Source organism: Myotis yumanensis, unplaced genomic scaffold (genome assembly GCF_028538775.1).
Source record: "Myotis yumanensis isolate MYYU_CA2020_CCGP unplaced genomic scaffold, mMyoYum1.0.hap1 SCAF_16, whole genome shotgun sequence".
NCBI lineage: Eukaryota > Metazoa > Chordata > Mammalia > Chiroptera > Vespertilionidae > Myotis > Myotis yumanensis.
The window spans coordinates 17,252,372-17,267,377 of record NW_027223767.1 but is presented as its reverse complement, the minus strand read 5'-3'; the positions used below and the strand labels follow the sequence as shown (position 1 = coordinate 17,267,377).

The 15,006-nt window shown below is 47.2% G+C and overlaps 1 pseudogene; it reads right to left on the bottom strand.

Annotated features, from left to right (window-relative positions):
- Positions 1-1,768: 1,768 nt before the first annotated feature.
- LOC138994440 (olfactory receptor 1A1-like) lies at positions 1,769-2,660 on the bottom strand (annotated as a pseudogene).
- Between the last annotated feature and the right edge of the window lie 12,346 nt (positions 2,661-15,006).

Sequence of the window (15,006 nt, the reverse complement as noted above, 5' to 3'; positions counted from 1 at the left end):
TAATTCTACTCACCTCTTGAGGGTTTGTGAGGTTAAAGGAGATAACGTACAGAGTGCACTCACTGGCTATCCCTTGATGTCACTGTCATAGAAACTCCATTCTCCAATGTCCACAGCCTCTACCTGGGAGCCCCTTAGATGCTGTCAAGAAGTGTCTTGGTCCTGCAGCCTTTACTTCTCCTCCACAAATGGGGAGTTTACAGCCAGCTTTCTAGCATCTGTTAGCATTCCTCTTGAGTAGCAGGCATGCTGGAGAAAGTTCCGGTAGCAGGCTTGGAGCTTGGGTCCTTTGATCCTGTGGCAAAGGAGATAAGACTAGGACAGTTTGGAAAGAGGAGCCCCAAGTTTCCCAACCCCACGTTAGGGTGGAGCAGCGGAGGGGCTGTCCTGGATAGAGCCTGACAGTATGGATTCCAGTTTCCTCCTTAAGGAACCAAGGTGGTCACGGCATAGGGGAAATTTGGAATTATTCACCAGGTTATAAAGCCTCGTGAAACATGATTCCCACAGGTCTTTATTCTGGCCACAGTTAGCATAATTGTTGAAGCTCATTATGTACTTCTATAGCTGTCCCCTGAGGGCACACAGTGCTTCTCAAGAGTAATAGTTTCCGGAGTTATTTTCTAGAAGGAAGAATAGGCAAGAGAACTAAGGTGTGTGTCTCCAGGGTTCAAGCTCTGGGCTGACCTATTCAAGCCTTTTTGTTGGCATGTGGGCCACTCTCCTCTGCTGTTTGGCACAAACTGGAACCACCCATGGGATACAAGGACTGTGGAACAATTTTGCTCCTGGTCATGCTTGCAGTCTACACTGAAGCCTGAGTAGTGTTAAGTGTGGCAAAGAAAAATAACTTTATATCATCTTCCTTAGGATTCTACCTGGTAAGTTTAGCTACAAGTTATTTGGGACACCCTAAAATGATCCACAGGTACCCTAGAACTCTGTGTCTCATCCACTCCTCATTGGCCAACTCCCTGCATGCCATCCTATAGGTGATGAATCCTGTGCAGATGGCTTGTGAGCATGTGCAAAAAGCCAGCCCAATTCTGCACGATTTCAAACATTTTAGGGTATCACCTAAGGAAAACAAACGGGATACCCTCAGCTCCTGGCCTGACTTGGCAGGACTGAGAGAAAGCATGGAATCTTACGAATTCACTCCCCACAATGGAACAGGAAGCACGGAGTGGGTGTATCCCTAGAAAATGTCCGAGAGAGCTTTCGAGTTGCTGGGGGACTGAGTGAGGAATGTGTCTCTCTCCCAAAGCCAGTCAGTAAAAAACTGGAGAAAGTGACTGCGTTTTCAAATGTGAAGACAGCAACTCAAGAGTTCAAGAATACAAAAACTAATAAAGCATGATACCACCAAAGAAACACAATCATTTTCTAGTAATTGACCCCAGAGAAAGGGAGATCTAGGAATTTCCTGACAAAGAATTCAAAATAATTATTTAAAGACACTCAGCACGCTACAAGAGATAATAGATAAAAAGCAAAATCAGGAACATAATACAAAAACAAAACAGGTTCAACAAAGAGATAGAACTCATAGAAAAGAACAAGACAGAAATTTCAGAGCTCAGGAATACAAAGAATGAGCCAGACTTGACTTATAACAAATGCTCTAGGGAGTTGAAACAAAAGGAGGTGAATTTGTATAGCAGCTGTGAAGAACAAAGATGGCTTCTTGAAGAGAGAGGACATTAGGGATGGATTTCCAAGTGCCTCCTAATTGGTGACTACAGTCTCCAATATGACCTCTCATTGGTTATGAGAAGATTCTCTTGCTGAAGAATTTCCCCAGGGCAGCCTTCATGTCTTGATTTCTCTGACTGTAGATGAAAGGAGTTAACATTGGGGTCACTGCCATGTACATCACAATCAACACAGCACCTGCTAGAGGGTGAAATCCATGCACATGACGATCTCATAAAATTAAGAAATGACTGTAGGGTGGGAGCCACGGGTAAGGAAGGCTCTGAGCACACCCTTCCTGGATGGAACACCTAAGACCCGTGGAAAAGACCCCAACATAGGAGATGATGATGCACAGCAAAGGCACAGAGAAAACACCAACCCCCAGGTACATCATCTTCACATTAAAGCGAATGTCAGAGCAGGACAACTCGAACAAAGAGGCGATGTCACCAGAAGTTGGCCACTTCCTAGTTGCCACAGAAGGGCAGAGTGTGGGAAAAGGTTTCCAACCACCCAAGTCCCAGTAACTAGCAACACAAGACCATGTATGTGTTCATAATCTTTGTGTAATGAAGTGGCCGGCTGATGGCCACAGCATGATCACATGCCATTGCAGCCAGGATATAGCTATCTGTGTTAGCCAAGGCAATCATGAAATACATCTGTGTTAGTCATCTCCCAAAGGAGATGGTTTTGGTGCTCAAGAGATGGCTGGTTAGCATCTTCGGGATGGTTACAGAGGAGAAGAAGATGTCGACAAAGGAGAGGTCAGCAAGGAGAAAATACATGGGGTGGTGAAGGCGAACGTTGGAGTAAATGGCCAAGATGATGAGCAGGTTTCCAATCAGTGTGATGGGGTAAATGAGCAGGAAGAGGATGAAGAAGAAATCTTCCTGTTCCTGCTGACCGCTAACTCCCAGGAGGATAAAATCCAGGGTAGAGGACCTATTGTCTTCTCTCATGGATATTTCAGCAGGAAAGGGGAGAAAACTGCAGAATTTTTAGTGAAGTTGCTGTGTGTAGTGATCCTTCTAAACTGCCTCTTTGACTCCCTCACTTGTTCTGTCTATTTCTGGGTTTACTAAACCCAGACATAGGATATATATTGAGAGGGGGAATTCTATTGCTCAGTAGGACTCATTGACAGTTGGCCCGGGACATTCATGTCTAAAATATAAGCAATCTTGAATAAGTTGTGCCAATCCTTCCCAAACCCTGCAACATCACCCAGAAATGTAGGGTTTAGTCCTTTAACAAATAATTAATATTCATATTTTATGTGCTAAAAGCTTTGGTAGACTTCATTGAAAAATCATAAATATGTGGAAAATAAAGTTTATTTACCCATTTATTTATATATGGCATAGTCTCTGGTCTCAAGGACCTCACATCTTAATTAAGAAGTCAGAATCACATGCCAATTTTAGTACACAAGAAAAGGAAAGAACAGTATTTTGGAGTCTTTGAAAAACACTCCAGTGCAAATAATGATCAGTGAGCACCCTAAACACTGATCATACTCAGAATGAGCCCAGAGCCAGCGGGTAACAAGTGTCTACACTGGAATCAGAAGAGTGTAAATCACAAAGACCACTGGGATTAGGTAGCAAGGCAAGATCAGTGAATGTACTACCCTGATCTCCTATTTTTGAAAGGTTTTTCAAAATCCTTTGATAGGCTTTTATCTTTATTTCATATTCTCAAATATATGTAATCATAATGTTTTTCTCTTCACCCTTCTCCTACCTTTCTTTATTATTTCCTTTGGTGGCTCATCCAATGTCATCATGGTTTTAATGGCTGCTTAGTAGAATCTCATGTCTATATCTGTGGGCTTAATCTCTTTTTCCCATATTTCCACATTCAGCCATCCTGTCAATATGTCTGAACAGAGCTCATACTCTGCGCATCCAGCATAAATAGATTGCAAAATTTTTGAGGATAAGAACCATATCTTGTTTGTTTTGAAAAATATTAAAAATATTAATATGAAATATTTTTCAGTTTATGCACCAGTTAGTTTGCAGTCAATACTTCTTGAAGTACATCCAGGTTTGTTTTATGGGTTCCTCACATGTGGGATTCTCACAGGCACACTCACCCAGTTTATTCCACACCTCTGCATCTGATCTTGTTCGTTCTTCATCTATATATATAAAACCCTAAGCGACCTGTTGACTGGTTGACCTGTTGACCATTTGACCAGTCACTATGATGCACACTGACCACCAGGGGGCAGATGCTCAACACAGGAGCTGCCCCGTGGTGGTCAGTGTGCTCCCACAGTAGGAGCGCCACTCAGCTGATTGAGGGACACCAGACACTAGGCTCACAACAGGCGAGCGCAGCTGTGGAGGTGGGAGCCTCTCCTGCCTCCATTGTTGCAGCAGTTTTACTGAGCAGTGGTGGCAGGCACAGCGGGGCAGGGATGAGTGGCCCAGCTCGGGCTCTTCCCTGTCCCCTGCCTCTTCGCACACTATTTATCCCTCAGGGGATGTCAGACTGCTGGTTTTGGCCCCATCTGGTGTGTCGGACTGCCGATTTCATCCTGATCCAGTGAGGGAAACCAGCAGTCCAACATTCCCTGAGGGGTCCCGGATTGCGAGAGGGCACAGGCCAGGCTGAAGGACCCCACTGGTACATGGGTGCATGGGGCCTCTAGTTTAAAATAATTCACATTCAACAAAATCCAACACCCTTTTTTGATAAAAATTCTCAGCAAAGTGGGAATAGAGGGATCATACCTCAATATAATAAAAGCCACATATGACAAACCTAGCCAACATCATACTCAATGGGCAAAAACTAAAACCATTTCTCTTAAGAACAGGAATAAGACAGGGATGCCCACTTTCACCACTCTTGTTCAACATAGTACTGGAAGACCTAGCCATAGTGATCAGACAAGAAGAAAAAATAAAAGGCATCCAAATTAGAAAGGAGGAAATGAAATTGTCATTATTTGCAGATGACATGATATTGTACATAGAAAACCCTAAAGACGCCATCAAAAACTACTATGGACCTGGAGAGTATTATGCTAAGAGAAATAAGCCAGTCAGAGAAAGATAAGTATCACATTATCTCACTCATATGTGGAATCTAATGAACAAAATAAACTGATAAACAAAATAGATGCAGAGACATAGAAGGAGCATGAAAAAACCTGTTGAGCCTCAGAAGGAAGGCAGGGGAGAGTGGGTGAGTGGGAAAAGATCAACCAAAGAACTTGTATGCATGTATGCATAACCCACGGACACAGACAATACGGTGGTGAAAACCTGGGGCAGGGGGTGAGGGAGGGCTATAAGGGATCAAGGAGGGATAAAGGGGGACATACGTAATACTTTTAACTATAAAGATTTTAAAAATAATAATAAAAAACAAAAGTAAATAAAATAAAATAATTCACACATAACTTTTCTAATCATTGTCCCAGTGCCTTACTTTTGACCACTATCATTTTCCACCTGAAATACTGTAATGTTTTCCTAACAGCTTGACTACTGGTTCCCTCCCCATGGGTCCATTGTAAGGCACTCCAGCCCAGGCAAATTATTAGTGTTAAGAGGAATTTTTCACAACTCAAAATCTACATAATTCGGTTATTTCTATCGTAAATATATTTACAAAATCAAATGAAAATTGTGAAAATACTTTTAAATAGCGTTTTGTCAGCACAAATATATAGTGAATTACCAGCTTCTTAACTCTGGATAATTTAGCAAAGACCATAAATTTGAAGACTGGAAAGGAATGCAGGGGAGAAAACACATTCTGATCCTCGTGTGGAATAAAGGGGACTCAAGTTACTGTTTTGTTCTTGACTCTCTAAGTAGAGAAATGAAGGGTTAAGTATATCATTCTACTATTTAACTAGGTATCCACTAACAAAATTTTAAAAAGTAGAAGTCACTATATCAAATCAAATCAACTATAGTTTATTATAGAAAGAGATGTATACCTTCCAATTTTTAGGTTAAAAGAAAAAAATCTACCAGGGTCACATACCTAATTTAACTTTCTTTAGAAAGGGAAAATGAGTGAAATTCCAAGGCACTTACATCTATCAAAGAAAGAGAACAGACTGAAAACTGTCAGAGGGGAGAGGGGCTGCAGAACAGGGTGAAAAGGTGAAGGAAGCCCTGGATGGTGTGGCTCGGTTGTTTGGGCATCGCAGATGCACCTGAAGGTTGCTGGATGGATTCCAGGTCAGGGCACATAAATGGATTGCTAGACGGGTCCCCAGTAGCGGGTGTAGGAGGCAGCCTCGGATACTTGATTCTCACATCACACTGATGTCTCTCTCTCTTTCTCTTTCTATCTCCTTTGCTCGCTCTCTCTCTCTCTCTCTCTCTCTCCCTCTCTCAAAATCAGTAAAAATATTTTTTAAAAAGGTGAAGGGATCAAGAAACAAAGCAACCAACCAACCAAAAAAAAAAAAAAAAAAAAGAGACCTCATAGACGCAGACAATAGCATGGTGATTACTAGAAGGGAAAGGGAATGGGAAAAGGCAGTAGAGGGTATAGTGGGGATAAATGGTGATGGAAGGACACTTGACTTAAGGTGGAGAACACAAAATACAATATACAAATGATATAGAATTATACCCTTAAAAGCTATATGATTAAGCAAGATCACTCCCATAAATTCAAATAAAAATCTATAAAATGTCTCTTAAAAAAGAGAAGTTTGCCTTCTTAGGAATGTATTTGATAAAGTTGGAAGATTTAAAAGGAATATTTGATTTTATTTTCTTTTTAATTTGGGAGCTAATAAAATCCCCTCCCACTAACTAATACAAGGTGATCCATGGATCGGAAGATGTCCTTTGTGACACAGATGTGTAAAATGGTGGAGCCAAGTTTCTGTGTCCACCTCCAGCCCCTGCTCTCTCCCTCCATTCATGTATAAATGCTTATCTTTGCAAAGTATCTTTTGGCCTTAGATGTGATGTATTGGAGACATCTGTCAATCATGTTGAGCCTTCTCGGCGATATGAATCTTTGGCAGCAAGTGGTCTGCTCCTGAGACTGTGGGAATTCACTGGAACTGGGAGACCTGACGACAGGGACCGTCAGGAGATCAGAGCAGGCCCAGCCTGGCTGTCTCTGCACGTCTCTCCTTAGAGGTGTGTGTCTGTCGGAGGTTTGTACCCCCTCCCCCACCGCGTGTCTCCCAAGATAGAAACCCTGCGTGTCTCTTTTGTTTTACACTGCACCCTCGGGCTGTTTAAGTTCAGGGTGAAAAAGGTAACTTCAAATTCTGAAAAGCATTGTTTGGTCTGAGCCCTTGGGTTTGAGGAGGCTGCCAGCTCTAGAGTGGATGCCTCTGGTCTTGGGATACGGTGAGTGTGTGTCTGGGAGCATTTAAATACGTCCTTTTCATACCCTTGTGTATTCAGAGGTAAAATATGGTCATTCACTGCCTGTCACTGCCCCAAACAAAAACATCCACTGTCTAAGACCCTCCTGGAGGCGGGCCTCTCGGTGATTACAATGGAACACCTTAGCCCTGAACTTGACCCGTCAAGGAGTCTGTGTTGGTCACTGAGAATGAATGGGGGAACAGGACTGTGCTGTGGCCACCTGCGGAGATGTCAGCTCACACAGGAGCACAGCCCTGAGACCCGCTCCCAGCAACACCCACACACCGCAGCACCGAGCCGGAAAGATGGCAGCCTCTTGTTCATGCAATTATTTCTTGGTAGGAGGAGTGAATGTATCTTCTTTTGATCACATTTAAATCTTTATTTAACTAAAAAACATTATTTTTCCTGCCCAGCTCATATGACTCAGTGGTTTTGTGTTGACCTATGAACCAAAAAGTTCCCAGTTTGATTCCTGGTTAGGGCACATGCTCAGGTTGCTGGCTGGATCCCCTTAGGGGGCACGCAGGAGGCAGCCATTGAATGGTTTTCTCTCATCTATGTTTCTGTCTCTCTATCCCTCTCCCATCCACTGTCTCTAAAATCAATAAAACAATATTTTAAAAAATAGTTTTCTTAAATCTTAAAAAATCATATATTTTATTACTTAATATATGATGATAAAGAGAAACATCTGACTTTCATATCTTTACACTCTGCACAGTAGAACAAAATACTACCCACAGATAAACGCTGCCTGTCCAGGAAAAGAAAGATTTTATAGGTGTCTCAGAGACCCTGGCATTTCCCGATGGTTTCCAACTCTCATGTCATAATTCTCACAGTGGTCCATACCCCAAAGTAGTACAAATATTTAATATTGAGGCTTCTTTTTACACATAATGTTTGCCTCTTAGGGATTTTCCCTCTTAATAAAAATTGTGTTAATTGTCACCAAATCCCAGTCAGTCTTCGCATTTGATTCATTACGTAGTCAGGCAGGAAAGGACTCATACGCTCTGTGAAAACCCACAAAAGGTAAATCCATGGGGACACTTAGAGATGAGGGACTGTCAGGGCTGAGTGGGGAAGATGAGCAATGATGGCTGCCACCTGGATTGGTCTGGATGAAATATTCTGGAGAGGGATTGTGATATGATGTGATGGTGGCCAAAAATTGTGAATGTACTTAATGATGTTGAAATTGGCACTTTGAAGGATCATACAATTAAATTTTATGTAATTTAAGTTAAATTTGTTAATAGTATTTTATAAAATTTTATTCAAAATACATTTTATTTTATTCAATAGCATAAGAAAAACCAAATTCAAAGTATATGTAAGATAAACACAAACATTTTGAAAACTGCTATTATTGGGGAGTGAATGCCCTGTCTGCCAGGGCAGCTGACACAAGCTGCCGCCCAGGACCGGGGACCACAGGCCTCTCAGGAGCTGAGGCGAGTGGCCCACAAGCTGCAGGTGGGTCCATATCTGGAAGCTCAGTGACAGCTGTGCCTGGAGCAGGGGTGGGCAAACTTTTTGACTCGAGGGCCACAATGGGTTCTTAAACTGGACCGGAGGGCCGGAACAAAAGCATGGATGGAGTGTTTGTGTGAACTAATATAAATTCAAAGTAAACATCATTACATAAAAGGGTACAGTCTTTTTTTTTTTTAGTTTTATTCATTTCAAATGGGCCGGATCTGGCCCACGGGCCGTAGTTTGCCCAGGGCTGGCCTGGAGCCTGCTCTGGCTCAGGAGAGGGCACCAGAGTTGGCGGTTCCTCTTTAGGTGTTTCTTCATCTTGCTCTGGAGCTGCTTCTGTAGATACAGGAAGAGACCATGTTACCACCATGACTGCCTGTTGTGTGGCTTCCAAGGAAGGAAGCTCCCATCTCCATCCCTGAAGTCCCAGTTCAAGCCCCCACCCCAGGAAGTCCTCCTACTGCAGGCCCTGGGCACTGACCTGAGCGGCTCTGTGCTCCTGCCTAAGCCCGGCCTTTGGGAGCTCTTCTCTGTGTGGGCAGCCACATCCTCTCCCCTCACCCACACCACCCAATCCACATGCACAGCTCTCTTTGACTCCCTTCCTTTTTTCTAGGAGAAGCCCTCAGACTTCTGTCCTCTTGCAGAAATCTTCTGATGTGTGGGATCCAGGGTTTTGCTAGCATTTCAAAATCACAGCCGCATACTCCACTCACAGCTCTGATTCCAAGCCCACTCATGCTTTGTGCTGGTCCAGAGGTCCACCCTCCTCTTCAAAACATGGGAAGATGCAGCGATACCTCGAGGAGGCCAGGAGGACGTCACATCGGGTGTCCTTTGGACACTGTGAGCCTGTGCATCCAAGTGTGACTGAACCTCTCCCGACTAGAAGGAAGGCCTGGAGTGCAGGCTTGGGGTCTGCTCTGTGCACTGGATTATGGTCAGTGCCTAGAGACGTGTCTGTACCTGGCAGGGCTTCTCATATATTTCCTTAATGAATTAGCCCAAACCAGTCCCCACCCCCTTAGATAGCTGAGTTAGCCTGGGGTCCCACTGCTCACCCCTGGGATTTCTAATATGGCTTCACCCAAGACAGGGACCCCTAATGGATATCTACCCTCTTAAAGAAAATAGCTTAGCCCAGGACCAGAAGAGAATCACAAATGATGGTGAGGCTTTTTCAAGAGAAAGAGAAAATGGCAAATTAGCACAGCCACAGCGTCTCTCCCCCCCAACCTTCCCCCCCCCCCAACCCCCAACAGACCTCTCCACTATCCAGGAAACCAGAGAGCACTTTCCAGGGAGAACCCCCCGAGCCCCTACAATAACCCTATGAGGCTGGGCCTAAGCTCTCCCCATGTTCAGAGGACCAAACACTCAGAGATGCAGTGACCTGAAGACTCACATCAGGCAGAGGGCTGAGTGACCACTGTGCTGTGGAGGGGCCGGGCTCACCTGGTACATGGATAGTCCCACATATGTTGGTTAGTAGCACATGTTCTGTATTAACACAGAAGGGTGGGTGGGGACGAAGGTGGGGTTGCTGCACAGGAAGGCTGGATACCAGGTATTTGATCAATTTGTCCAGGCGGGGTGCCTGGGGGTTACATGTTATAGGTCCTTTTTTTGTCTGTGAAGGTCAAGTTTCTTTGGAAACCAAGTGAGTGGTGCTGGGGCCACTGTTTGGCAGCTAGAGCCTAGGACTGAGCTGACTGGCCTCTGTGTTCTGCTCAGGATGCCCCCCAGGGGAGTCCAGCCCTTGACCTCTGGCCTCTCAGCTCTTGAGTCTGGGCACACAGTGGAGCCGGCTCTCCGGGGCAGTAGAGTCCTGGCTTCCAGGAAGGGCAGGTGGAGAAGGTGAGGACAGTTCTCGCTGGGAGTGTTAGGGGTCCTCAAGCCAAAGCACACCTTCCATGATTCTCCAGCTCAGCACTCCTGCCTGACCTCCCACCCCCAGAGAGTTCTGGTTAATCAGCAGAGCAGCTGGGGCTCCCAATGGGGGCCCCACATTAGTTTCCGGGCTGTGAGCACATTCGTACTTAAGGTTTCTCTTTGTGCTTCCAGGGTAGGTCTCTGTTCTAAACTGAAATGGTAACAGAAGAGCAGGTGGGCCCTCCTGTGTTTGGCGTCAGCAGGGCCACCAGCAGGGCTGGAAGGTGGAGTCGGAGTGTCTGGAGATGCAGATGGGGAAGTGCTGGACGTGGGAGGACCCTGGGCTTCCAGCTGGAAGAACTTCCCGTCATTCCACACCGCACCTTTGATGAGGACCCGCAGCATGTTCTGCTGGTGCTGGCCCTGCAGGCCAGGCAGCTTATGCCCTCCAGGCACTGGCTTTCATTTCATGTCCCTTCCTTGATTTTCTTGGGCAAAAACAACACCTTAATATTCTTCTCCTTGGAGACACTGTCATGGACATGTTGGACGTGGCTGCAGCCTCACCACTGCTGGGCAGCCTGCTGATCCAGAGAGACTAGACGGCGCACTTGAGTGTGTGTTCGGTGGTAGCCAGGTCTTTGTTCTCCAAGTCTCTCTTCCTGTCTGTGGGCTGGGCTGCCCTCGAATAATCTACCTTAAGCCCCATCGGTTCAGCATTAATGCCCTGCCTCGGGGAGGTGGGTGGGGTGGGCAAGGCCTCCTTGTTGGCCGCAGATCTGTATGGTGGGGTGGATGAAAGCACACAGAAGCCCAAGGGGACTGCATCATCTGTGTCTCCTGACTTGGCCGAGGGCAGTTCCACTATTCTAGGTTCCACCACCCACATGAAGGGAATGAGGTGGAAGGACTCCTCACTGGGGCTCTCCTGTTGTAGGTGAGCATGGCTTCCTTGAAGAGCAGCCTGTGGACACAGTTGGCCCCCTGAATGTACTGTGTGATTCTCAGCACCATGCCCAGCCTGTCCTGCATGGTGCTCTGGGCCTACAGCTTGGGAACAGGCCCTGCCAGGCCAGGTCGTAGAAGAACTTGGGGAGTGGTAATTGATGGAGCGCAAGTGCCTGGCCATGGGGTGTTAAACCGGTGGTGTTCCGGGGCGTGGGGCTCCCTTCTCCGCGTCCTGCACAGGAAAGAGAGCGGGAACCTGTTCCTTGAAATGGACGCCCTCAGGGATTGAGAAAAAATGACAGACAGACACAAAATAGAAAGTATAGCTGGGCCTGGGTGGGCTTCTGTCCTCTTCTGGCAGAGAGGCAGAGAAGACCAAGTCCCAAGACAGCATGTTTATTTTATAGTCCTAATTCCCCAAAATATCAGGAGGTTTCACCAAAACTCAAGATAAGGGAGGTATTCCAGGTACTTGACGGAATTTACATAATAAAAACCCAGTCCTGGCACCTGGGCTTTGAAGAGTCCAGCTGAAGGCATTCTCAACTTTTGGCCAGAAATGCCCCCAAGGAAGGGCTATGCCCAAGCCTTGGGTTCAGTCAACATAACTTAAAGGAAGCCATGGCGCCTTCCCTGGCAGGGGACCTCCCACAGGTGGGACGATCAGGAAGCACATGGAGCCCTGTCAGTTGGGCTTCTCCTGTGACAGCAGCTCCATGAAGACCCACAGCATAGCTCTGAAGTACTGCTGTGCTCCTGCCACCACGATCTTCAATGGTTTCGGGGGCTGAGAATTGTGGGGACAGTATTTCTGCATCCATGAGACCATACAGCTGAAGGCCACATGGACCTCAGCCTTGGAGCAGGGGCACACCCCGGGCCGCATGTGTTGCTGCAGGACCCAGACAGGAACTTGCCCTGCCAGTCGGAGGCGCTGAGGAGGAGGATGTTCTGGGGCTGCTTGTTGTCAGATATGAGATGTGGTTCACCTGGTCGTATACCATCTCCCTGCGGATCTACAGCTGGCTCAGCCGGTGGGGGCAGTTTTTGTTGTCCAGGCTGTTGGCCCGCTTGTTCCAGGCTGTGCCACCTGCCGCTCCTTCAGGGGATGTGCTCCAGCCCCAGCAGCCCGCTTGCTCCCCATGGGATCTGGTGGAGAAGATGAGGAGAGACTCAATCTTGGTGACACACCCACAGTGTGGCAGCTTCTCAGTGAACAGGTCCAGGGCAGAGATCTCTGCTTCTTGACAGTCCTAGGGCTGTGCCAGCCAGTCCTTTGGGTGGGTGTGCTGTCGGCCACCAGGTATGAGACACTGTTCCTTGGAGCTCATGTTCTCTGTCACCTGGATTGGACCTGGAGGCTCCTCCTGGCGCTGGCACTGATGATATGGCTCTCTATCTGACAGCTCGGCTGGGACAGGTCTTCTAAGTGTGGCCTGAGCCAGGGATTCAGGGTCCTGAGGACACTCTCATTGGTTGCTCTTACTGGGGTCCCCTAATGAATCATATAGCAGATTCAGGTCCTCATCCTCAGGGACATTCTCCGAAGACTTCTGCTGTAGGTCCAGGTCTTCCTCCCACTCTCGGGCCCTGCGAAGCCACTCCCCAACTTTCTTTTGGGCAGCTTGTTCCCTGGTCATGAATGGCATGAGTTCGCCTTGGTGCTGCTCCTTGCCTTCTCCCATGTCCAAGTCCTCCTCCTTCTTCTGGTCCTGCCCGTGCCCGGAATCAAGGCTGTCCTGCTGCTCAGAGATTTCATGAATCCTGGACTTGGCCCTCTGAGTGCTGTCCTTGGGGTCCATGGGATGGCTGGACAGGGAGGAGATGCTCACCTTAGCCACGTGGGAGGATGCCTCCCTGAATGGGTTGTAGAGCCTCAAAACCTTGACATCTTCAGGGGCTCGCTGCAGCACCTCGGCCATGTTGAGGGTGCCCACGGCGAGTGTCTGGTAACCCAAGATGGTCTGGTTTTCCAGACGAAGCTTCTTCTGCAGCATGATTTGCAGCTTATTGCCCTCCTGCTTGAGGGAGTGGTGGTACTGCAGGGAGAAGGTCAGTGCCAGGTCGGTCGTTACTGGTCTCGTCGGGGGCAGCACAAGCTCATCTGACCTCAGGACGCACTTACTGTCCTTCAGCCTCACAGCGATCACTACAGAGGTGAGCTCCTTTTCCAGCGCCCTGAGAATCAGCAGTTTGGTCAGGGTGAGGCTGCATAGCCTGGGCACACAGGTGGGGCTGGAGTAGTCGACCTCCCAGGTTGCAAAGATGTTCATGGGCACCTGTGTGCTGCAGGCAGCTGGCATGCTGTCTAGGCCAGCGGGTGGTGATGAAGCTGTAGCTGCAGGGCCCATAGCGATCTTATTTCTACCCTGTGTTGGGACAGAGGGGGCACATGGCATCAGAGGCAGCTCATAAACTGCCAGGTGGGTTGCGGGCTGCAGCTCAGACTGAACCCCCAGGCACTCAGTGATTGGTGGCAAGAGGTGGGTCAGCAGGGACCAAAGGGGCCACATACTAACGTGGTGGCCTTGCAAACTCAGAGACAGAAAAGTAACCACAAAGGATGGTCTGAAATTAAAACTTTCAAACTAAAAGCAGTTGATGGTGGGCAGTCACATGCTAGACCTGCATCTTCCCTGAGCAGGGTCCATCTTTACCTTAACTGAGTCTGTCTATTTTCTTTTTGCATCTAGAATGACATATCCTTGGCGTGTCAACGTGATTTTCCTTTATTCAGACCCTCAAAGCACAGGCACCGCCCTGCTCTCTGCAGAGACCACACTCCCCCACTGTTACTGAGTCCATCATTGACTGTTAACCACCCTGCACACACCTCAGGGAAAGAAGTGCGTGTCTATCATTTTACCTTTTATCCAGGCCCAGAGACCTCCCTGCTGTGCTTTCTCCTGGCTCCCTAATCTATCACCCATGGATTTCATGGGACCCACGTAGGTCTCCTGTTTGAATTTTAATGTATAAAATAAGGTGCAAAGCTGCCATTCTCCAGAGCATTATCTCCATCTGTTGAGATTTTGTTTCCTGGAAATTGGTGACACTGGCTCAAATAACCTCACAAATATTCTTCACAGGTTTGAAAATTTCTCACACTGACATGAGAAAATATTCCTGGCAGGAAAAGTAGACTTGTAGGTGGGGACTGATGAAACACATTAGTACCTGAGGTCGTTTCTTAGCAGAGGAAGGACAACACCTCCCTGTTTTAACAGCATCAGTCCTGGGATTTCTGACAGAAGATCCCATTCTAAGATGGGAACACAGAGGCTTTTCCTGGGGTGAGAGGGTCTGGATATGAGGACAAGTGGGGTGTTCAGGGCAGCACTGTTGACATGGCAACAGAAGGGGATCATGTCCAAGTCCCACAGCAGTGAATAGCTAGATAGCCAGGCCTGATAACAGGTCCCCCTCCTGGTATGTTGTGCATCCCTGGAAGGCCCCAGTTCCTGACCTAGAGGGGCCACAGGGATGTGGTCCTCGGGGCAGCAAATGGCAAAGCAACAGACTTGGTACCATGATCCCCATGTCCTCTTGGGAAAAGCATCCCTATTAATCATTATGATGTGTAAGAGCGGGAGAAGGTGTGTAAGTATTGTCAGGCCAAGGTGGACACATG